Consider the following 25210-nt stretch of genomic DNA (forward strand, 5'->3'; position numbering starts at 1 on the left):
TATACTGTCAGCTTTTTCCCCGCCCTAAGGTAAGAGCTTGGGTGAGCGCTATCAGTTCGGCCTTCTGGGCCGATGTCCCCGGGGGCAGGGGTTCCGCCCAGATTACCTCAGTCTCTGAAGTTACTGCCGCCCCAGCGTACCTCTGGCCTTGATGCATGAAGCTGCTCCCATCAGTGAACCAGACGAGGTCGGCGTCAGGAAGTGGGCGGTGCTGCAGGTCTTCTCGAACTCCATGCACCTGAGCTAGTATCTTGGTGCAGTCATGGAGTGGGGCGTCCAGGTCCAGGTTGGGCAGCAGCGAGGCAGGGTTTAAGGTCGTTGGGGGCAGGAAAATTATCCTGAGAGGATTTAGTAGTAGTCCTTGGTAGTGGGTGAGCCGGGCGTTACTCATCCATCGATTAGGTGGCTGTTTGAGTACACCTTCGATGGCATGTGGAGTAACGACCCGCAATTCTTGCCCCATGACAAGTTTATCAGCATCTCGCACCATCAGAGCCGTGGCCGCAATCATTCGGAGACAAGGGGGCCACCCAGCAGCTACTGGGTCTAACTTCTTTGACAGGTAGGCAACTGGCCTCTGCCAGGGGCCTAAGTTCTGAGTTATTACCGCCTTGGCGACACCCTTATTTTCATCCACGTATAAGTGGAAGGGCTTGGTAACATCAGGTAGTCCTAGTGCAGGCGCGGAGAGTAGGGCGGTTTTAATCTGTTGGAAGGCCAACTTGGCTTCGTCTGTCCAATTAAATGGTTGTTGCCCCCGTGTTGCCTGATACAAGGGTTTAGCCAGTTCTGCGAACCCAGGTATCCATAGTCGGCAAAATCCTGCCGACCCCAGGAACTCTCTCACATGTCGGGTGGATTGTGGCCTGGGGATCTGCAGAACAGTTTGTTTCCGGGCGTCTGTTAGCCAGCGCTGCCCTCCCTTAAGCAGGTACCCTAGATATATTACCTCTGGCTTACAGATTTGAGCTTTCTTTGCCGAGGCTCGGTAGCCTAGATTCCCTAGAGCTTGTAAGAGACCCTTGGTCCCTTGGATGCAAGCTTCTTGGGTCTCAGCAGCAATCAGGAGGTCATCAACATACTGGAGTAAAATTATTTCAGGGTGTTTACGTCGGTACTCACCCAGGTCTTCATGGAGGGCCTCATCGAACAGGGTAGGAGAGTTTTTGAATCCCTGCGGCAGCCTGGTCCATGTCAGTTGGACACTTATGCCCCTATCAGGGTCATTCCACTCGAAGGCGAAGATCTTTTGGCTCTGAGGGGCTAAAGGCAAACTAAAGAAAGCATCTTTCAAATCTAAAACAGTGTACCATTGATGTTTAGGGTTTAAGGTACTTAGGAGGGTATACGGGTTAGGTACAGTTGGATGTATGTCCACAACCCTCTTGTTGATTTCTCTTAAGTCTTGTACAGGTCTGTATTCTCCACTATTAGGTTTTCGTACCGGCAACAATGGAGTATTCCAGGGTGAGTGACATGGGCGTAGGACCCCTTGGTCAAGGAGCCGGCGGATATGCGGGGCAATCCCTCTCTTGGCCTCTAGGGGCATCGGGTATTGGCGTACCCGCACGGGGTCTGTCCCAGGCTTAAGTTCAATAAATAAGGCAGGATGGTGTTTTGCTAGACCTAAGCCCCCCGTTTCCGCCCACGCTTCTGGATACTGCTGGAGCCAAGTTGCTATGTCCTGGTCAGGGGCCACTTTCTCCTGGTGGAGCCGGTACTCATCTTCTAGGTTTATAGTCAGGATGGACACGGTTCGATTGTGGGGGTTGGTCACGACGGGCCCCTCAGGGAGGAAATGGATCTGTGCTCCCATTTTAGTTAGCAGGTCTCTCCCCAATAGGGGACAGGGGCTCTCAGGGATGACCAGGAAAGAATGGGTTACATTCTTGGCTCCGAGGTTTACTGTTCTTTGTGTTGTCCATGGGTATTTCTTAACTCCTGTGGCCCCTTGTACCCACGAGGATTTGGAGGATAATTTCCCATTAGTTTTAACTAAGACCGAGTGCTGTGCTCCCGTATCGACCAAGAACTGGACTGGGGACCCCTCCACTTGCAAAGTTACCCTAGGTTCGGGGAGGGGGTCCGAACCCCGTCTTCCCTAGTCTTCGTCTTGAGTGACTAGTACGGGTGTAGACCTGGGGGTCCGGGTCCCTGTCCTCGTGGTTTCTTTTTGGGGCAGTCTCTTACCCAGTGGCCAGCCCCCTTACAATAGGCACATTGGTCTTTGCTCAGATTATCATGCCGGGGGGGCCGCCTAGGTTGGGTGTACTCTGGCTGTAGATGCTCTTTCTGTACCACTGCTGCCAGGACCTTGGTCATTTTTTCAGTGGCCTTAAATTGCTTTTCCTCTGGAGTATCTCTGTTATTGTAAACCCGCTGGGCTATCTGAAGGAGGTCCTGAATCCGCTTTCCCTCCAAGTCTTCTAATTTCTGGAGTTTTCTCTTAATATCTGGGGCTGCCTGATTTACGAAAGACATTACAACAGCTGCCTGACTTCCTGGAGCCTCTGGATCTATGGGGGTGTACTGTCTAAAAGCTTCCATTAATCTTTCTAAGTAGGTAGCTGGGCTCTCTGTCTTTCCCTGCAGAATAGAATATACTTTAGCCAAATTAGTGGGCTTGCGAGCAGCTGCCCGGAGACCCGCCATTAGAGTCTGGCGATAAAGGTGTAGCCGTCCCCTACCTTCTGCCGTGTTGTAGTCCCACGCCGGCCTGGTCAGAGGAAAGGTTGCGTTTATGAGGTCAGGGTTGGCAGTCGGTTGACCGTCGTCCCCCGGGACCAGCTTTCTAGCTTCTATCTGTATTCTCTCTCGCTCTTCCGTGGTGAACAAAATTCGGAGGAGCTGCTGACAATCATCCCAAGTGGGCTGGTGGGTGAACATGACACTATCTAGTAAAGCCAGTAAATCTTTGGGGTTGTCTGAAAACCGAGCACTCTGAGTTTTCCAGTTATACAGATCACTGGTGGAGAATGGCCAGTACTGGAGCCTGGGGATTCCTGTGTCATCCGGGGGTCCTATTTCCCGAAGGGGTAAAGCCACCGTGGAGTCAGGTGGCTGAGGGGGGCTAGTCCGCGAAGTGCGCCCTCGCGTCCTCCCTGCCGGCCCTTCAAAGTTACTTTCCCTTTCAGCGGGCCCGTGTGTGCCGGCCGCCTCCCGTCCGCCTGCTCCCTCCCGCAGCTCAGCCAGGGGGGCTGGGGCCTGGGGCCTGGAGGGGTACAGAGGGGGTTCTGTGAACAGTGGGTCCCCGCTGTCAGGTAAAACAGGATGGGGGGGGCAGTTGGTTGCTTGGATTTTAGTGGTCGAGCAACTAGTGCCTTACAGGGTTCAGAGGCCAACTGGAAAGGGGACAGCCAAGGAGGCGGGTTCTCAACAAGGTCCTGCCATATGAGGATATATGGGATATGATCTAAGTGGCCCGCACGCCCAGGTAGGAAAATCTTGGACTTTACCCTAGTGATGACAGCAAGTCGGAAGGTCCCTTCGGGCGGCCACCCCACATCAAAGGCAGGCCATTCGGAGCGACACAGAGTAATTAGCTTTCCTTTCCTGATTTCTATACCAAGATCATGGCCCCTTGCTCTAACTTCTTTGAAATTACTCGTAAGGAGAGATAGAGGAGTGCTCTGGGTATTACCCATCCTGTAATAATTTGTAGTCTCTTCCTGTAAAGGAATGTGGGTTTGAATCCCTGTAAAGGAAATCTGATCTGACTTATTAATGATATCTAATCGCAGGCGCACTTTGGCAGCCCTGGTCAGAGGCAGCTGCTGCCCGCCAAACCGGGGCAGCTCAGATCAGGCCAAACTGGGGCAGCTCAGATCAGAGACAGCTGCTGCCCGCCCAACTGGGCAGCTCAGATACGGCTGCTGCCCAGCAAACCAGGGCAGCTCAGATCAGAGACAGATGCTGCCCGCCAAACCGGGGCAGCTCAGATCAGAGACAGATGCTGCCTGCCAAACCGGGGCAGCTCAGATCAGAGACAGCTGCTGCCCGCCCAACCGGGCAGCTCAGATACGGCTGCTGCCCGCCAAACCGGGGCAGCTCAGATCAGAGACAGCTGCTGCCCACCAAACCGGGGCAGCTCAGATTAGAGACAGCTGCTGCCCGCCAAACCGGGGCAGCTCAGATCAGAGACAGCTGCTGCCCGCCAAACCGGGGCAGCTTAGGTCAGAGACAGCTGCTGCCCGCCAAACCAGGGCAGCTTAGATCAGAGACAGCTGCTGCCCGCCCAACTGGGCAGCTCAGATACGGCTGCTGCCCGCCAAACCGGGGCAGCTCAGATCAGAGACAGATGCTGCCCGATCAACCGGGCAGCTCAGATCAGAGACAGCTGCTGCCCGCCCAACCAGGCAGCTCAGATACGGCTGCTGCCCGCCAAACCGGGGCAGCTCAGATCAGAGACAGCTGCTGCCCACCCAACCGGGCAGCTCAGATACGGCTGCTGCCCGCCAAACCGGGGCAGCTCAGATCGCAATATAGATCAGATGAGAGCCAGGGGACGTCTCCCACCGGTCTCCACTGGCCATCCTATAGCGCGTCTGCCAGGACTGTGCCAGCTCCAGTTTCAGACCTCGCGAGTCACAGATTCGGATTCAGAACAGACACAGACAGACAAACGGAGATGAGCCAGCTCACCTATCAGTAGATCGATCCTAGCAGATCCGTTGACCAGGGGTCTGGTGGGCTTGGGGAATCCCGGACGAGCCCCCAGATGTTATGCCCAGACCGTTTGTTCCCCAAAGAAGACCACCAGAGTCCAGAGTCAAAGCCAAGCGGCAAGGATCTTTACTACAAGTTCGAACCTGGTCCCTCCATTTCACCGCATACAAGAGGGCCCCTAACAATGCGAGTGTTTGCTTTATTATAGCCTGAAAGTTACAGGGGAACAAAGGAATTCTTTTGGTTCCCGCTCTTTCAGTAAAACTTTGAACGGCTGTCCCCTCATCTGTCCCCTTATCGGAGACTTTCCTGGTGGTGTTTGTACTGGGCTTGTTTGTTTTGAGCCCGGGGGAAGTTTAAGAGATATATGGTTATATGTGGTGGGATGGGAGGATGGGATGTGTTTGTACTGGGCTTGTTTGTTTTGAGCCTGGGGCTGAGGAATGTGCCCGGCTCTTTTCACTGTTATTTATCGCTGCTCTTAAATTTCTAGGGATAAATTACATTAAATTTACTTTTACTTTACTAATGTAACAGATTTATTCTTTGGAGCTATGTAAGCCCTCCATGAGAAAAATCACGCCTCCTTAACAATGACAAAATTGGAAAAGCTAAAGAAAGGAAGGCAAGAGAAACATTTTAGATTTCTCTTTCTAGTTAGCAATGGGTCAAGTGAAAAGGGAATTACTCAAAATGTTTCACTGGAGAGGTGGGAACAATGTACTTTATAGACCATTGTTTATGACCATTCTGTGTTAAAATTGCATCAATAGGTCAAGCCCCATCATGGAGATTTAGCAGATGTTTGCTCATTTTTTCCCTATTCTAAATCAGAAATAATTTCCCCAGGCTAGACTGCCTGGATAGATGTGTGTAACATGAAAGTGCTTTCCCAGTAGGTGTTATTCATCAGTTTGGGGGATTCACATCCCAAATTTTGACAGGCGCTGAACTTCCAGGAATTAAGTCACAGACCACTCTTTTGGCATGATAATGCTGGATATACTACTGTTTTCTGAGTGTTTTCTTCAAGAATCAGTTTCCAAGTATTTTTTGAGTAGGATGTGAGTTCACTTTTTGGACTAGATTGTTGGACCTCAGAAATAAATTCCAGTTCCAAATCCTGTTCATTTGAATGTTAATCTCTAGACAAGCATTCAGTTTTCCAAAGTTGCTGTTCTTTGCACTTTCAAGGGAAGCAGGGCAGAAATTCACTTGGTTTGTATTACTAAAGGCCCATCTTTAGGGTCAATGGCACCAAAGAAATAAAACCATCTTCATAAAACCCTCTCCTGAAGTTTGTCAATTGGTACCATCATCTTGATGTCATAACTTATTTCAAGATTTCCTGGACTTCTTAAAAATCAGAAGTCCTTAGCATTAAAGAACTGAATATATTTTATAAAGGGCTTCCCTTCTAGATTATTGAAGTTTAAACCATCATTTTTATTGTAGAGGCTTTTCTCAAATTTCTGAAGGTCTTGGCTTTCTGTTAATATTTAGGGATGTGGCACTGAGATAGCGATTAGGAGTGCTATGGGCATGACAGTGGCTTCTCAACTGATAAACATAATAATACAATCAGGATTGGGCAGGAGTTTTATTTTTTATGAGGCTACTCCAGATGCCATTACCTATAGTTCTTTTCGTTGGAACAGAGGAATCTCTGGAGCAATATCTTCCAATTTCTTGACTGAGGAGTATATGTTTGCCTTCCAGAGCTCTAGGACCTAAGCTGGGAGAAGGTAGCTGGAGTTGGGTAGACTCGGGGTTTGGTTTGTAGATAGTCAGGCAATCCTCTTTATTTCCAATGTAGTTCTTTACTACCATCTTATCTGTGGCTAAGATCCCTTAGTTTATAGCTCCAGAGTCTCTCTAATTCAACTTACTCAACTTATTCCATCTTTTGCTGGAGTTTGTGGAGTGTTCCTATTCCTTAAACATAAAAGAGTTATTTCTATTTTGTATTTTTATTCATTCTTTGTCTCTTTGTTGCTTCAACTCCTAGTTTAGATGTAACAGGATTTGGGACACACACACACACACACACACACACACACACACACACACACTCCTTTATATAATACTTTGTAACTTGGAATCATTTTTTATCTTATTTATCATTTCCACTGAAATTTAGAGAATCCTTGTTTTTAATTAACTGTTCATGTCTCAGTTTCCTTCTCAATAAAATTGAATCTGATTGCTAAAGTCCTTTCCAAATGGAAAGTTTTGTGAGAGGTGATAGGAAGCAGGATAAAAGGTCAGATAGACACTGGAGTTAGACTCCCTGATTCTTACCACTGTTTCACCATTGCATAATCAGAGTTGTCTGGTTGCAAGCCACAGAGACTGGGCTCTAAGCAGAAAAGCCAACTATAGGGAGGATAATGAATAACAGAATCAATGTTAAAGCTGGAAAACTAGTCTCAGGAAATGGGTAGAAAACCAAGAGGGCCTTGGCAGTGGAGAACACAGCCAAAGTCATATCTCAGGAATTACCTGATAAGGAAACTGCTGCTTCTGGTGCTATTGCCACTGGACATTTGCCACCAGCACACTCTTAATGTTGCTGCCACTGCCAGTGTGAAGAATTTCCTAACTCTCCCTCCATCTTTGTGATTGGTTGTGCCCATGCCCTTAATTCTCCCTCCCTCTGTGATTGGTTGTGCCCATGCCCTTAAGTCTCAAGGGGTAGGAAGAGGACATTTATGTCCCCATTTGTGTAGTCAAGGTTCTTCAGAAAAACAGAACCAATAGGTTATTTTAGTTTCCCACTTTATTTTATCTTATGGAATTGGCTCATGTGATTGTAGGGGCTGGCAAGTCTGAAGTCTGTAGGGCAGGCCAGCAGGCTGGTAATTCAGGTTAGAGTTGATGTTGCAGTTTTGTCTAAATTCCACAGGGCAGGCCAGGCAGGCTGGAAACTCAGGCAGGGTTTCTTTGTTGCAGTCCCGAGGCCAGGCTCCTTCTTCTTTGAAAAATCTCACTGGTTGCTCTTAAGACTTCTAACTGATTAGATGACATTCAACCACAATAAGGAGAGTAATCTGCTTTATTCAAAGCCTACTGATTAAAATGTTAATTACATCTAAAAAACACCTTCACAGTGACATCTGGATGAGTTTTTGACCGAATAACTAGGCATCAAAGCTGATCCAAGTTGACATATGAAATTAGCTGTTACAACATTCCGTGTCCATAACAAGGTCCCTCTGCAAACATTTCCTAATTTTAAGATGCTGGGTAGGAAGATAAAAAATTATAACTGCCCACTACAGCTGCTTTACTGTATAATCTTGGCCAAGGTACTTCTCTTTATGCTTTAGATTCCAATTCTATAAAATAGGGATAATAACTCATATAGTTGTTGTGAAGATTAAGAGATTAAAAAATACATAGAACATCTTGAAAAGTGCTTAGAACAAGGTAAATGCTCAGTCAAGTAAGATGCTGTAACTTCTTGTCTAAATACCACCATAAGTTATTTGTCACAACACATGTATTATACCTCCCACAATGTAGGGTACGTAAGGATGAAATACCTGAATCTGATGGAGGGAGGTGTGATCTGCATTCCTAATCGAAGGCCCACACACAAACAATGACACTAATAGATGTAATTTACTAAGCTCTCATTACCTGCAGGCACTATGTCAGATGCTCCACATATATTCACTCACTATAATTTGACTCACATAATAATCCAGCGAGGTTCATGATGCCTCATTTTGTAGAAGAGAACACAGAGCTTTAGAAAAAACTGTATCATGCTCAGAATCATGCAACTAACCCTTTGCAGAGCCTGCATAAAAAATGTGATTTTAAAATTAAATTTAATTTTAAATGTTGGCCTCTCAACTACTCCTCTGTGCTGTCTCTACTTTATAGTCCAGATGGAAGGGTCTACTCACTAGACCCGGCTACTTTTCCTGCTTCAGTGGCTTGAATTTTTTTTTTTTTTTTTTGAGATGGAGTCTCGCTCTGTTGCCAGGCTGGAGTGCAGTGGCGTGATCTCAGCTCACTGCAAACTCTGCCATCCGAGTTCAAGCGATTCTCCTCCCTCAGCCTCCCTAGTAGATAGGACTACAGGCGCGTGCCACCACGCCCAGCTAATTTTTGTATTTTTAGTAGCGACAGGGTTTCGCCATGTTGGCCAGGATGGTCTTGATCTCTTGATCTTGTGATCCGCCCGCCTCGGCCTCCCAAAGTGCTGGGATTACAAGCTTGAGGCACTGCGCCTGACCTTGAATGTTACCTCAGCTTCATTGGTCTGGAAAATGAGAATTCTGAGGTCTCCCTTAAACATCAGATTCAGGACGCTAATCCCTAGCAAGGGAGATCCTTGTCCTTTATTGGATGTTTGTTAGGCTTTTTTTAGAGGGAGCTCTGCCTCAACTTCCTTCTTAAAAAATGATTAATGCAAATTTCTTGGGTTGTTTTTGGTCCACTCATGAGTGTAGAAAAGAGAGAATATAGAATTTAAAAAAAATCTTCTTTTATATAATTAAAAATATCTTAACATTAATTAAAATTCATTTCAGAGAAATGAAATTAAACTATTTTAAGCTACTTGAATAAATTTAGGGTGCCATGGAAATTAGTCTATATTTATAAAAGAAATTGTTAAATTTTGAATATTACTTTAAAAACTTATGAATGTTTGCTAGGCTGAACACTTCTATCTATTATAGAAAGACAAATATTAAAAATCATATGCAAGCCTTTCATTGTGGACAAAAACATCTAAGGGCTAAGAATATCTGAAAACATTAAAGGTAGGAATTTAGCCCGTTTTCCTGAGATAATTTGAATTTTAAACATTTTATTCTAGAAGTTAGGTCTACAACCAATTGAATTGGAGAACAAAGTGGTTTTGGAGGCTGGTGTAGGGTCAGACCTGTATATCTTAACTTTTAGTGTTCATTCAAATTACTTGGGGATATTTTCCAAATGCAGATCCTGATTCAGTAGCTTTGAGGTGAGCTTTGAAAGCCTATAGTTCTAATAAGCTCCCAAGTGAGGCTGATACTGCTATCCACATACCAAACTTTTAAAATAAAGGGCTGACCACCAATTTTGGTGGATGTCACAGCTCAGAAGCCAAGCACCACCCATTAATCAGAGTACTTCATCATTTATTGTTCATAGTCATGTATAGCCATTATGATATTGTACCTTGGCAGCCAATAGCTAGAGATGGCTTCTAAGTTAATCAGAGACAATTCTATCTAGATCTCTGGAGGTGAGGCAGTGGAAAGAAATTGGTATCTATTGTTCATCAGAGCTACTCTTCCTAGAACTTAACAGCAAATGTCTCATTTCATTCCTGGAGCAATTCTATGTGAAGCATACACTAGAGCCTCCTTATACATTTGAGGAAGTGAAGCCTCAAAATAAATAACTTGTCATGGCTAGTAAGTGGTAGAGTCAGGGTTTGAACCTTGGTCTGTCTGACATGACAGCCCATGCTTTCTCCAATATACTATGTGCCAGTCACGTGGGACAGCTTTAATGCTATTACGTTTTCTTTTGACATCATTGGCTATTTTTTACTTTTAAAGTGTTTATTTTAAAAAAAGCCAAATCCAATTTTAAAAATCTACACAAAATTTTTCATTAAACTTCCTTTTACATCCTGTTTGCCCATTTTATTCTGTATGTCAAAATTGTTCTCTACCCTGCAAAGGCCTTGATGCTTTGTGCTGAGCTGACTGACAAAGACTTATGATTAAAAAACTGATCTTAAAACTATCCTGTTCCTCTTTCTACAAAGCCCCAACCTTTGATCTTCTCTCAGGAGCAATTTCCAATCAGCCCTTTTTTCAAAGATTGTAAATGTTTGGTATTCATTCCCTACCTGGGCCCTCTCCCTCTCCCTAGAAGGAGAGGTTGGGACCTTCAATTCCCCATTGTCATTATTGTTCTATTGGAAGTCTTAGTGTAGGATTTGGTTTTCTACAGTGAAGGTGAAATTAAATATAGCAAACCTCATGCTCTGCTGTGTTTGCACACTTTAAAATAAGTGAGGTTTTGGGTAATTACCTAGTTCACTTGATCTATGGAAATGATACCAGATGAATTTAGCACTTAAAAAATTGTTTTTGTTTACCCCTCTTTACCCAGACATTGGTAGCATAATTCAAAATAGCCGGCTAATTGCAAAATTATAATTTCACCTTAGGATACAAACTTGAAAAAATCTGGTGGTCTATAATAAAAAGAAGAATGAGCAAATTAGCTCATTTTAGATTCATTTTTACTGTTTAACTTTTCCTTAAGAGCAAGCCAAAATGTAAAATCAATACTATTAGGGCTAGTGTGGTTGAATAAGGTAGAAACTTTGGAGCCCATCTTCTCATCCTTCTAACTTTGGGCGTATTGTCTTGAGGTCCCTAAAAAATTCTCACAGCTCTGATTGATGAGATTAACTTAGTCATTTTTCTCTCAGGAATATTTATTTTAACCGAAATATCTGATCTTTGAAAAAATAATTAGTATCCATGAATAACTGTTTGAATTTTTTGTGAATGTTTGAAATTCCTTATCTAGTATTTTATTCAGGAAGTAAGATTAACCCCGTTTTACTTCCTAAAATGAAGCTATAGGGTCTTGAGTTAATGGACATTTTAAAAAGGAAGGATAGAAAGACATATGTGTTTTGACATTGCTTGTTGTTCTTTCTTGCTGAGGCCTCTACTCAGTACTAGGTGCCTAGCTGTGGCTTACCCAATCTAGGAGACATATGTCAAATGACTAAATATATGCCTTTCAAGACTGCACACAACAATCACCTGCAAAGCTACCACAGCTGAGACCTATTGAGGAGAAAGGACTATGGTCTTCATGGTTGTCATTTTAGAAGGATCTGGAGTTGATTGTAATAATAGTCACAATTGAGAATTACTGAACAAAACCATTGAAAATTGGTCATTTTATTCTGGTCATCTTTGTAATGGATTTAGGTTCTCAACAAATTACTAACCTGGATTATTTTTTGAGAGACTGATTCTAAATCAGAATTGGTTGTTTTTTTGTTCTAAATACATATGGCATGGGACTTACCCGATCTTCTTTAAATTCAATAATATTAAAAACAATAGCTATAATTTTTCGAACAACTACTTTGGGTAGGTATAATCATCATCAACATAATCATCATCATCAGTGCCAAGATTGACAAAGCACTTGCTAAGATGTGTACATTTAGTTCTCGCAAGACACTATGATGTAAGCATATAATCTCCCCTTTTCACAGATAAGAAAACTGAGTCATAGAAAGGTCAATATTACTCCTGCAAGGCTACATGGAAAATATGTGTAGAGTTCTGGCTGCATATGAGTATTATATATATATACCCTTATTTTACAAATGAAGAGACTAAGGCTGTAAATAGTTAAGTAGACAATATTAGATGCTGGAAAGCAACCTAAAGTCAAGCCAAAATAATGTTTATTCAGTGTACATAAAATCACATTTTTCTCTTATCTCCTGTGAGGGCTTGAAGAACTACACCCAAATAGAATTCTTCCTAAACAAATGCTATTTTGAAAAGAAACAAGCTAGTAAATACTGTGAGTTTAAAAGATTATATATACCAAAGTAATTGAAATGCATGGATATGGGTTTGGGGATTATGGAGAAGACTAGCATGGATATCAGTTCATATCCCCTGCTTTAAATTTTACATCCAGCTTTCTTTTAAATGTATAAGTATGTTAAGCCATATAATTCCCTGGATTATTTACATTCTAGTCAGGGTGACTATTGAAGGATAGTGTAATTACAAAGTACAATTTCCAAGCTGAATGAAATTGCTTGTTGTGTAATAGGTTTGACCTCTGAAAATGTCAAAAACAAATACTAGTAGGTCATGGTTAGAGGTAAAATATACGCAGCCCTCCTGGTTAGCATATGAAATGAAGGGTGGTCTCTGAATTGATTGAACCATTTTCTTCTGCTGTTTGTCAGACTCAGAGAAAACATTTAAATTTGAAGTACATTTTCCTTTCCAATTTTCTTTTTTATTTCTCAGCATAGTATTAGAAATTGGCTACTGGTCCATCACGTTCAAGACTGCACAATGAGCAACTCTTTGGGTGGTAGAATGAAACATAGCTAATTACTAAAGTTCAATGTGTGAGATTTTATTGGCTGTCTGAGCAGACAGCAGTATCTCCCCAGTTCTGTATCAGCAACTCTAATGTGCCAGGCTCTTCTTCTCTGCCCCATTCTGACATCTACCTCTCTTTTTTCTTTTTCTGAGACAGGGTCTCATTCTGTCACCCACGTCGGAGTGGAGTGGCATGATCACAGCTCACTGCAGCCTTCACCTCCAGGGCATAAGCGATCCTCCCACCTCGCCACCTCAGCCCCTCTAGTAACTGGAACCACAGGCACATACCACAACACCTGGCTAATTTTTAAATTTTTTTTTTTTTTGTAGAAACAGGGTCTCCCTATGTTGCCCAGGCTGCTCTTGAACTCCTCAGCTCAAGCAATCCTCCTGCTTTGGCCTCCCAAAATGCTGGGATGACAGATGTGAGCCACCATGCCTGGTCTTTAACTCCCATTACATAGTTCAACTTCATGAGATGATTCAGTAAATGATGGGCAAGTGGCAGAGGTACATAAGATAGTGTTAGGTATTATAGGCAAAATATGAGCACAGAGCATGCAATTACAAGCAAAAGCTAGCAATAATTCCCATTTCCTTGCTAATATTTTCTCATATGAAATGAATTGTTGTATACAATCAGTGCTTAGCTGGTCCTCTTCCATGTGATCATCACTTTCTAGAATATAAGTGTCTAAATTTATGCTGAAATGAGAAGAGCTTAATTTTTTCCAAATTCATTTTCATTCTGACATCAATCTACAGTTACATTTCTGTTTGCTCCTCTATCATCTAATTCCAGTCACTTCTACTGGAGGGAAAGGGGGAGGATTTCACAACCTAAATTCTTAAATCAGTTGTTCTGGTTATCTACTGCTTCATAACAAACTATACATGTGATATTTATTATATCTCATGATTTCATGAGTCAGTAATTTTGGCAGGACTCAGTTAAGCTGTCCTTTTTTGTTTGTTCTCAATTAATAAAGGAATTAACTTCTCTTTAGTTTATGGGATACATTCTTGACTATAAGAGACTAGAATACAAGATGAATACCCTGCATATGAAGATTACTTTAGGAACCATAGTCTGAAATGGAGTATATAATAAGAGACAGGGAAAGGAATCCTTGACCTGTAAACCCCAAGGCCTAATTCTTAGTATACAGGAACTTCTCAAATTCTCTCTTTTTTTAAGTTGTGGTAAAATACATGTAACATATAATTTGTCACCTTAATCATTTTTAACTGTACAGTTTAGTAGTGTTAAGTACATTCACATTGTTGTACAACCAGTCTTCAGAACTCTTTTCATCTTGCAAAACTAAACTCTGTGCTCATTAAACAATAAATGCTCATTCTTCCCTCACCTTCAAGCTCTTGGTAACCACCATTCTGTTTTCTATCTCTACAAATTTGACTACTGTAGGTACCTTATATAGGTGGAGTCATATAGTATGTGTCTTTCTTTGACTGGCTTATTTCTCTTAGCATATTATCCTCAAGTGTCATTCATGTTGTAGCATGTGTAAAAATTTTCCTCCTTTTTTAAGGCTGAATAATATTCCATTGTATGTGCATACCACATTTTGTTTATCCATTCATCTGTTGGTGGACACTTATGTTGCTTTCACCTTTTGGCTATTGTGAATAATAGATGTACAAATACGTCTCTGAAACTCTGCTTTCAATTCTTTTGGATATATGTCCAGAAGTAGAGCTGCTGGATCATATGGTAACTCTATTTTTATTCTTTTGAGGAGTTGCCATACTGCTTTCCATAGCAGCTGTACCATTTTATATTTACATTTCTATCAATAGTGTATAAGTGTTCCAATTTCTCCACATCCTTGTCAAAACTCGTTCTTTTCTTTTTAAATATTAGCCACTATGGGGAATGTGAGGTGGTATTTCATTGTAATTTTTTTATTTTGTGATTTCCCTAATGATTGGTGGTGCCGAGCATCCCTTCGTACACTTTTTGGTCATTTGTATATCTTCTTTGAAGAAATGTCTATTCAAGTGATTTGCCCATTTTCTAATTAGGCTGTTTTTATTTTTGTTGTTGAGATGTAGGAGTTCTTTATGGATGTGGATATGAACCGCTTGTCAGGTATATGATCTGAAAGTATTTTCTCCCATTCTGTAGGCTGCCTTTTCTCTGTTGATTTTATCCTTTGATGCACATCAATGTTAAATTTTGGCATAGTCCGACTTATCTATTTTTACTTTTGTGGTCTATGCTTTTAGTGTCATATTTAAGAAATTATCGCCAAATCCAATCCCATATGTTTTCTTCTAAGAGTTTTATAGTTTTACTCTTAGGTTTGTAATCTATTTTGGGTTTTTTTGTATACATATCTTAAGGTAAGGGTTCAACTTCATTCTTTTGCATATGGATATTCGCTTTTCCCAGTATCATTTATTGAAGAGAATATCCATTGAATGGTCTTGGTACTCTTGTCAAAAATCATTTGACTGTACATGTGAGGGTTTATTTCTGGGTTCTTGATTCTATTTTCATTGGTCTATATGTCTGTCTTTATACCAGTACCACATTGTTTTGACTACTGAAGCTTTGTAATAAGTTTTGAAATCAGGAATTATGACATTCAATTTTGTTATGCTTTTTCAAGATTGTTTGGCTATTTGAGGTCCCTTGAGGTTCCATATGAATTTTAGGATAAATTTTTCTATTTCTACCAAAAGCCACTACTGGGATCTTGATAGGGATTGCATTAAATTTATAGATTGTTTTGGGTAGCATTGACATCTTAAATATATTGTCTTCCAATTCATGAACACAGGACATCTTTCCATTTATTTGTGTCAAATTCTTTTTTTTTAATGTAAAATAAGACCAGTCACAAGTTTATTCTGTAATTTTTCTATAACAGGCATTCAATTCTGTAGAAAATTGCAAACATTTATTTTTAATATTTATATTTGGGTCTGTAAACAAAGCTGGTAAAAAAAATCCTAAGAATTTCCATACATATTTATAAAAATTTCAAGAATATGATCCTTATCACTTCTGAAAAGTATGCATTTTTTAAATTCTAAAAGCCAGTAAATGTAGAAGTTGAAGGGGATGAGAAAAACACTGTTAACAGATTATCTGAATTTTCCTCTTCCCAAATATCTAAAACATTGCATATACCACTCTTTTCCATGTAGCTTGTGAAACCCAAAAATTCTGATTTCTCTTCACTAGTCTGAAACAAGTCTAGTAAAGACTGTACCGGTGATCTACAAATTCTGTTTTCTTCTTGTGTAATAAATTCAGTTCTTTTATCAAATTCAGCATTTGGTTCCAGATTTTCTTTTCTATTTTGTCCTAATAATATTTTCACTTTTCGATGTATTTTACCAGAAGGTAAACTATCCATATTCTTGATGTCACATTCATTGGGTTCCTCAGGAGGAGTATGGGATGGAGCCTTTGCCTGAACAGTTAGGTGCTCTTGTGAACTGTTTATTGTTATCAGACCAGAATCATGAGTAAATATTGAATGAAGGTCCTTTTCCTTGAGATCCTTTGCTGGAAAAAGCACAGGATCTGACTTTTGTTTTGGTTGAGATGCACTATTATCTGTACAGAAATCAGAAACATGAACAGATGCCTGTATGTTAGTTACATTTATAGTTATCTATCCTTAGTTCTTCTAAGTCATTTTCACTTAATGTGTGTTTGGAAATGTCAAGAATGCATTCCTGTTTGTTTTTATGTAGAGGTAGCTGTGTAAAATTCTGTCTTATGTCATCTTCAGCTGTACTTAACATGGAACATTTATTACTCATTTTCTTGTTAAGCCCTCTCAATTCATTTGAAGGGTGGGGGATGGGCTCTGAAATAAACAGAAGCTTTTTTTCAGTTTCCTGGGTCTCTTTATACAGGAAATTCTGCTCCATCACCGTTATATCATCTTCCCGGCAATCTTTCTGAGAAATATGTTGCAATTCCACTTTTTCCTTTTGTTCAGTCTTTTTCAGGACACTTGCAGAAACAGGAGAAAGGGATCCAACACTGTGTTTTATTAGTTTCTAGATCTTCATATTTCTGCAAGCAACATTCACAATATCCTTTTTTCTTCTTCTCTTTCAACTGGAGTTGAATTGAGTTTCCACCGTACTTATCGCCATCTGTTTGGATTCTTAGTTTAACCTGAGTTTGCTTTTGCATACTAGATGGCTTGTCTACATCAAATGGACTGCAGGGCTTCTGAATAGAATAATTTATAAAAGGCATATTGGTCAGCTGAAGATAAAATGGCCTATAAAGTTGGCTCATATCTTCCACCTTTACAAAAGGCTTTTTGAGTCTTCCTGTTCTTGTTTTTTGTGCACCACTACCAACTCTTTTGCCCCCATCTCTTACTGAAGTACTTGATTTCTTGAGTGAATACAACTTTTTTCTTTTGTTCAATATAGTATCTAATGTCATCAATATGAAGAATTTTTACTCCCCATGACAAGGCATTTGATGATATACTATATGAAGGAATAAAATCATGGTCCTTGATAGCTTTTTCAACTAATAATTTTCCTCTGCTTAAACACACTGTGTCTGGTGACTTAAATGAACTTCCATCATGGCTGGGATGAGGTGAAGTGGTTTCTGCAGTATTTGCAGATTCTGGACTTGGTACAGGAGAAATTCGACCCAAGGTATGTGCAAATTTAGCTTCCTTTTTATTTGAAATAAGATAACTGATATCTTTGCTGAGAAATTCTTCAACTCGCCCTCCCAGATCCTTAATGTCCTTTTGCAGTTTTTCAGATATGGTGACAGAAGGTAAGTCAAGGTAAAATACTTTTCCCAAAAGTGGCTTATATTTGGATTTTTCTGGCCTGTTATCAGTTTTCAGAGATTTCAAAGATGGTCTGTTTTTTTCATTTTTGACTTGGATTCCACCCTGGAAATGTCCTTTACTGTGGATCCTCACGGCTCCAGAGTTCATGGCAGTCGCCCGGCACCTACATGCTGGGTCCGGAGAAAGGGTCGCGCCGGGCAGCCGCGAAAGCAAGGCTTCCCCACGTCTGTTGACAGGACGGCCGCCTCTCTACTTCCGCCGGCTACGGCCTCTACGCAGTAGAGGTACCGCGTCTGCGGGTCGGGTTTCCGGGGCCGGATCCGGCTCCAAGGCACGGAGGAGGAAGGCGCAAATCACAAACGAGTGGGCTGCAGCGGTTGAAGATTTGAAAATGCGTCACGCGGCCGCGGCCGCATACACGCGCCGTCAAATTCTTAACATAGACTATAAACAAAAAAACTTTGCTATTTTTTTTTAAATTATACTTTAAGTTTTAGGGTACATGTGCACATTGTGCAGGTTAGTTACATATGTATACATGTGCCATGCTGGTGCACTACACCCACTAACTCCTCATCTAGCATTAGGTATATCTCCCAATGCTATCCCTCCCCCCTCCCTCCTCCCCACCACAGTCCCCAGAGTGTGATATTCCCCTTCCTGTGTCCATGTGATCCCATTGTTCAATTCCCACCTATGAGTGAGAATATGCGATGTTTGGTTTTTTGTTCTTGCGATAGTTTACTGAGAATGATGGTTTCCAATTTCATCCATGTCCCTACAAAGGATATGAACTCATCATTTTTTATGGCTGCATAGTATTCCATGGTGTATATGTGCCACATCTTCTTAATCCAGTCTATCATTGTTGGACATTTGGGTTGGTTCCAAGTCTTTGCTATTGTGAATAATGCCGCAATAAACATACGTGTGCATGTGTCTTTATAGCAGCATGATTTATAACTTTGCTATTTTATATAAGAAAGAAATTCAATGCTTTAGATTTTCTGCCTTAGCATAAAGCAATATTTGCAGTACTAAAATTAAATAGATCTCCCAATCTTACTCTAGGGTTAAAATGAAAATATTGCACATCAAACTTTATTTAAATAATATCCCCCATTGGCAACTTTTGAAATGTATAAACATCTCTTCCTGGCAAGTGAGCATTATCTATATCCTTGTCATTTTCCATGTCTCCAGAAATATCTGTGAGTGAACATTCTGAGATTTATCTTGATATATTCATAAATTCATATAAGACTCCAAACTCTTTGAGAAAAAGAACAATATCCTTTTTCTTAATACTTTCCCTCCTCATACTCAAATATTTCTTGGTTACTGGAACCAAGGGGACAAACAAAATTAGTTGCCAACTACCTAATCATATCAACAGTTTAACTCTTAGCAAACAGTATCTAATTGTTTTACTGGATCTTTAAAAATCTACACCCAGATACAACAGAGGGGTTTAATCTTGTCTCAAGCTCTGTTTCAGGGAAAAATCCTAAGTAAGCACTTCAGCATTACTAAGAAGAATTCAGCAACTCTAAGAAGCATTACTTCTTATTTTGGGGAGCACTAACCCCTTATTATCATTCACCAGCTCTGGCTCATAGTCTGAAGGCAAAGAGGTTTTTGCCTCAGTAGCATTTGCTAATCTCTACTCAACAATGACTGCTGCAAGTTGCGCTTTGGCCTTGATGGAGTTATTTTTAAGTGCTCAAACTATTTTCTTTACTTTGAAATAATGTAAGAACTATTATAAGAATGAAAATCATTTAAATACTTTTAAAATATGATTTTTCATGGCAGATGCATGAGCTCTTTTGTGCTATTATGGACATAATCGGTACTAGCATATTAAAAGGTGAATGAAGTAAACGAGAGGTTTCTGATGAAAAAGTAAGCTCTCTAACAAATGTGCTGTACTTTATCATAAATTAATAATAGGAAGAAACAATAAAACAAACTCAACTTCTTCCAGATTAGTTATATGCTAGAAATTCTTTAGAGACTAAATTTTTGCTAGTATTATATTTCTGTTTTCTCACTGTATCATGCAGTACAATCAGGAAATACATAGAAGTTTTGAGTCCTTTATGGAAGGATCAACCCTCTTTTCTTTTTATACAAACTTGAGGTAGCAAAATGGCACTAATGGTTTTCATGATGAAGACATTTTTATGGTTTTACTGGATAATTAATAAAATACATAAATGGCGCCAGGGAAATGCTAGTCTGTTTTCCATTGCCACGAGATGCCCTGTCTTAGAAACTTGATTTTTCAGACACGTTCTACTCAATTAGAATAGGTTTGCCATCTTAACATAACTATTCCCTAAATCATATTACAAGATTATCGAAGTTCAATGTCTGTACAAAAGTGGCTCCAGCTAAGCTTTCATGCTAAGTAAATGTAAAATGCCATCATTTTAAATTTGATCCAGTAGATTATCATAAAATACAGACTCCAGAATAGTAGTGTGTTTTGCTGATTTCTCTAATTTGTTTAGTTTTCCTCTAGGGGCACTCATATACTTCTAAGGAATGGCAGACCTTGAAATTCTAGGTCTTCCTATAAATAATGAAAGGAAGGGAATGTGGGAAGAAAAGCAACCAAGGGAAGGATACAGAAGTAACTAATTAAATGAGGGGCTTGTCCTGGGTAGAATGGAATTAAAGAACAGAGGTGTGCTCACCACCTATGGAAAACCAGCCACAGCCAATTTAAATGTCTTTTTTTTTACCACTACAATGAATACTCCAAGCCCTTCCTTTAGTCCCATAACTATGGTGTATACATTTACTTGCAATAGCATGTCAGGGAGCTGTGGAAATGGGCCAAGATCATGAAGGGTCTAACACAGAAAAGCAGATTTTTAAAATTTCAAGTTCTAGCCCCAGTGGCTTTATAGAGACGCGTGCAATATTGTGTTGAAAAGAATCCTGAAGTAATGTTCCAGACTCACCACAAATGAGTCCTATGACTGGTTAACAACATCTGCAAGGTGAAGGAGAATGAAGAGATGTTATGCATGAGGTATTTGTTATCCTTGGTTACGGGTACCATGTTACGAGTTTCTCCAGATCAATAATACAGTACCAAGGGAGAATATGCCCTAAAAGAGCAAAGTTCATTGAGGATGTACATTTGATTCTGTCCTTTTCTGTGGAATTTTAATATATCTCTCCCCAGTATGCTTCAACATTTGCCAAGAGTCTTAGGGATGTTGAAATAAAATTTACATATTTAATTTTCAATCCATGAGGTTAAAAATGCATTTATTTATTCCTGAAAAATGACTTGGTTTCATTTTCTCTCCTAGAAATAGTGAAAAAATAGCCTTAAAAAATTAAGCACAACCACCCTGCTTTATGCATATTCACAAGTCCATCCAGTACAAAGTGCACAGTATGAATGATTTTACTGTTTTTTTTTTTAAAGGACGAGTCCTAATTTACACATAATTAAATCTAATGACTTTTAATCACAATCCTCCGAAATATCAAAGAATTGCCTGCACCTTGAAGGTTCCTGAACTTTTTTGGAATTGCCCTTTTAAAAAAGATCATGGGGCGGCTGCTAGAAGGTTTTCTTTTCGATTTACAACTCAGGCATAGATTTAAGGAGAGTATAATTACCAGATACAATCCCTAAACAGAATTGAATTGCTTCCTGGATGCCAACCTTGTTGCAGACTGACCTTCAAAGGGAACAAAACAACACTGCAGCTCTGTGTCCTTGTTAGATTTTAGCAGGATAGAAAACTTTTTTTTCCTAGGCAAAAATGAGACAAGGAAAGCTGTTGTTACTTATCCTTTGAGAATTTTTATCTGCTTGGTCAGAGGACAAGAAATCCCAGTTATCATTGTCATTCCTGAAAAACAAAACAAAACTTATTAAAAGAGCAATTCTGAAAGATCTACAATAAATCACTTGCTCTGAAAATTGAACCAACCCAACAGTCTCTAAATCAACCACCTACTTGTTCTTCCCTGAAGAAAACAAAAATCAGTTATTGTCCATGAGGCCGCGGTGGGAGACGGACCATGGAAAACCCTAAGTTAGGAAATAGGATCTCATCTCCCAGGTTAGTTCATATTCTGGAAATAATCAAGTTGAATTTCTCTACTTTACTGTGCAAAAGAAGATTTCTTCACTGGCAGGTTTTCTTTTTCTCCTCTCCAATCATTATGTATAGTAAGTATTAGGTTGTTATACCCTTTCTTTTTCTCTGGAAATAAAGCATTTTGCTATGTTCAACATTCTCATTAGTGTTTGGATAATTAGTTGGTGGGGTGGGAAAAAATTCTACAAACATCATTTGGCTGGTAGAATTTGCAGGCCAGAGCTTTTTACTGCCTACACATATACACATACATACAAATGTGCATGCGTGTACCTGCATGCACACAAACACACACATTCATATGCTGGTATGCATGTGTGCACACATACTCTTTCTCTCCATTCCTTCATATCATACAAAACAGCCAAATAAAATCCAATAACTATTATTAGCCAGGCTTCTAATTACTTTTCTGAGGTGGAAAATGAGGGCAGGTAAGGCATTTGTAGCAATCAGAATAGAGAATGCTACTTCATCTTTCCTTTCTTAATTGTAACCATCCCTGCATGTCTCTCTCACCCACACACTCACCACCACTACGCCTCCATACCGTTCTACACGTATTTAATAAAAGTATTTCACCGTGTTCTTTGGCAATAATTATTTTCACTCCCTTATACAAACACACTCAAAAAATACACTCGTAAAAGCTTTTTCTTTTTAAATCTTGCAGTGCGCGTGACAAAGTGTGAGGCATCTGACAGGCAGCCAGCCACCTGTGAAGATCGTTTTTAAACAGATGGTGCACAGCAAATTAGTTCAAATGTAGACATCACAATATAAACCTGGAAAATATTCACGGATGTGGATTATGATAATCCCATGACCCAGACCCATTGGTCAGTTGATTCTGGTTAGAATGAAAGACTTTGTCTGCTGAGAGTTTAAAAAAATATAAACTAGCAGCTTTGTATTTTGGGAATGAAAAATTGCTCTTATGCAATTTTTCATAAGACTATGAAGGAGTCTTTCCTACATATTTCAAACACCTCATCCTTTCTGGCAGTTGCATTTTTTTCCATTGGCAACCAGATATTCCTTACCGACCTCTGTAACAGATTAATGAAGACTCTTCACATCCTGGCTTCTGCCTGCCTTTCCCATTCTCCCCTTTCCCCTCTTGGTCCTTAGCAGGTCACGCTCTACTAGTATTGATCCGTTCTCCAGATGGTCTGCATTTGTTTTTATCTTCTCCTGGGCCTTCATAGATGCAGCTTGATTTCTAGGATATCTTTTTTGCCTTCCTTAAGTGTAAAATTCCTATTTACCCATCTAAGTGCTCCTTGTGTGTCACCCCTCTGTGAAGATTCTCTGAATACATGATCGCAGAGTAAAGAACTTCTCCCTCCCCATAATCCCTGTTCCACAGTATCAACATTATTCTTACACCCACCTCCTTCCCTACACTGTGAGCTCGGAGAGGGAAGCATCTGCTTCTTATTATCTCTCCTTCTCAGCACCTGGTCTGGTGTCTGGCATATATTCAATGGTCAGTAAACATTTGTTGAACAAAATTAGAAATGGTTACATATCTGTCCTGAGATTGTAAGTTTCTTGCAGGTCAGGACCATGTTTTATTCAGTTCTCTTTAATATGAACCAGCAAAGTCACTTTCATGTAAGTACCTAATTAATGTCACTGCACTTATTTGTAAGGGAGTGGGAAAACATAGCACCAGGAGTCAAGAGAATAGAGTTCTAGTCCTTTCCCTGCTAACAATTCATTAGGCAAGTTAGGATAAGTAATATAGCTTTTCTGAACATCAGTGTCCTTTTATGAAAAATGGAGAATAATCATACATTTCCTATTTCCATTACAGGCCACTAATGAGAATCAAACACATTTTCTAGATTGGGAAGTGCTTTGTGAAGCAAGAGGCAGGATAGTATAGTGAGGATGAGCTCACACTCTTGAGTCAAATGGGCTCTGTTACCTCTTGGTTGTGTGACCTTGGGTACAGTATTTTACCGCAACACCTGGGGTTGGTCTAGGTCTTGCTGCTCCCAGCACAGAACGCCAATCACGGAAACAATGTGTATTTCCAGGGCTGATGGTTTTATTTGGGTGCTGCAGACAAGGAGATGGGAGGTCAGTCTCAAATCCATCTCCCTTACTGACTCAAATTAGGCGTTTATATAACAGAAATTTAAGTACATGTAGGAAAATGGGAACTAGGGAGGGGTAAGGAAGATGAGTTGGTCAACAAGAAGCAGTTAGTTGGTTAGGCAATCATCATGGGTGAAAGGCCTGACTCCTCATTGTCCAGATGCAGTGATCTGGTAAGTTTCAGTTCCTTGATACTATCTGGGAGGCCTGATGTTTGGTTTCCAGAGAAAGGGATTCAGATAAGACAATGGTAAATTTCTCAAGCTTTAAGATTGGGAGGATGAATTTCTATGTTTATTCAAAAGAAACAATAAACATCAGTTATATGGAATAATTAGGCTGGTTTCAATTAGTTTATATCTCTGAGTCTCAGTTTCCCATCTGTAAAATAGAGATAATGATAGGGTCTACCTCATGAAGTTGCTATGGAGTTTAAATAATTTGTGTGAAGCATTTAGTGCCTTAACAACAAATAGTAAGTCCTAACAGATGATAGTTTTTTAAAAAATGACAGTTTAACAATTTATATAAGTGCAGGATATTATTATTACTCACTGATGAATTATTCTTCAACTTTAAGACAAGTAAAAGGAGAGTCACTCAGATGGAAAAGAGAATACCATACTCTCCCTTCCCCTTGCATGACCTATCCTCCAGCCAGTTCTTGTGACTGTGTTGTCACAAGCAAGAGAGTCCACAGCAGATAATAATAGGTTCGCTTTGCACAGGGATGCAAACAGTATGGACAGCATACAGACTTCAGCCTTATCAAATGTTTTATCTGACCCTCAGACATTCCCCCACTTAGAAGTGGGATTACTGTGATAGACAGGAAAAGTACACATATCTAGGCAATTCCTAGGGATAGACAGGTCTATTCCCTTTTCAATTTGCTGTTGCTTGCCATCACTGGTCCCAGACAACTGCCTCAGGCAGCTCTGACTTATGACTTTTCTAGGACTCTTTCTACCTTCCCCAAGCTTGGACACAGCTTTCCTTTATTAATCCAAAGCAAAGTTAACATTTTTAAATCTCAAGACTTGAGCATAAGATAAGCCAGTTGCAACAAGAAAATGTGAAATTGAATGTGAAATTCACTAAACATGTATTTGCCGTGACACTTTATGAGTCCTGTATTAACTACCTCTATCCTTAGCCCTGGATTAGGAGCCAAGCCTCACTTCTCCCCTACAGATAGGAGACCTTGTGATCATGTCACCACTATTTTTTGGAGTTTAGACTCCTGTTTCCCTGGGATGCATTAGAATACCAACTTCCATACCATTTCAGAAAGCACATTCATCACCATCTGTAGGGTAGGGCCTCTGTAATGTTTAGCAATACATTCTCCAGAATTGGAATCACTCAGTCTTAA

The 25210-nt window shown here is 40.5% G+C and overlaps 1 pseudogene; it reads right to left on the reverse strand.

Moving 5' to 3' along the window:
* Positions 1-15736: 15736 nt before the first annotated feature.
* LOC103783611 (protein DBF4 homolog A-like) lies at positions 15737-21775 on the reverse strand (annotated as a pseudogene).
* Positions 21776-25210: the final 3435 nt, after the last annotated feature.

Source organism: Pan paniscus, chromosome 8 (assembly GCF_029289425.2).
Source record: "Pan paniscus chromosome 8, NHGRI_mPanPan1-v2.0_pri, whole genome shotgun sequence".
Lineage (NCBI taxonomy): Eukaryota > Metazoa > Chordata > Mammalia > Primates > Hominidae > Pan > Pan paniscus.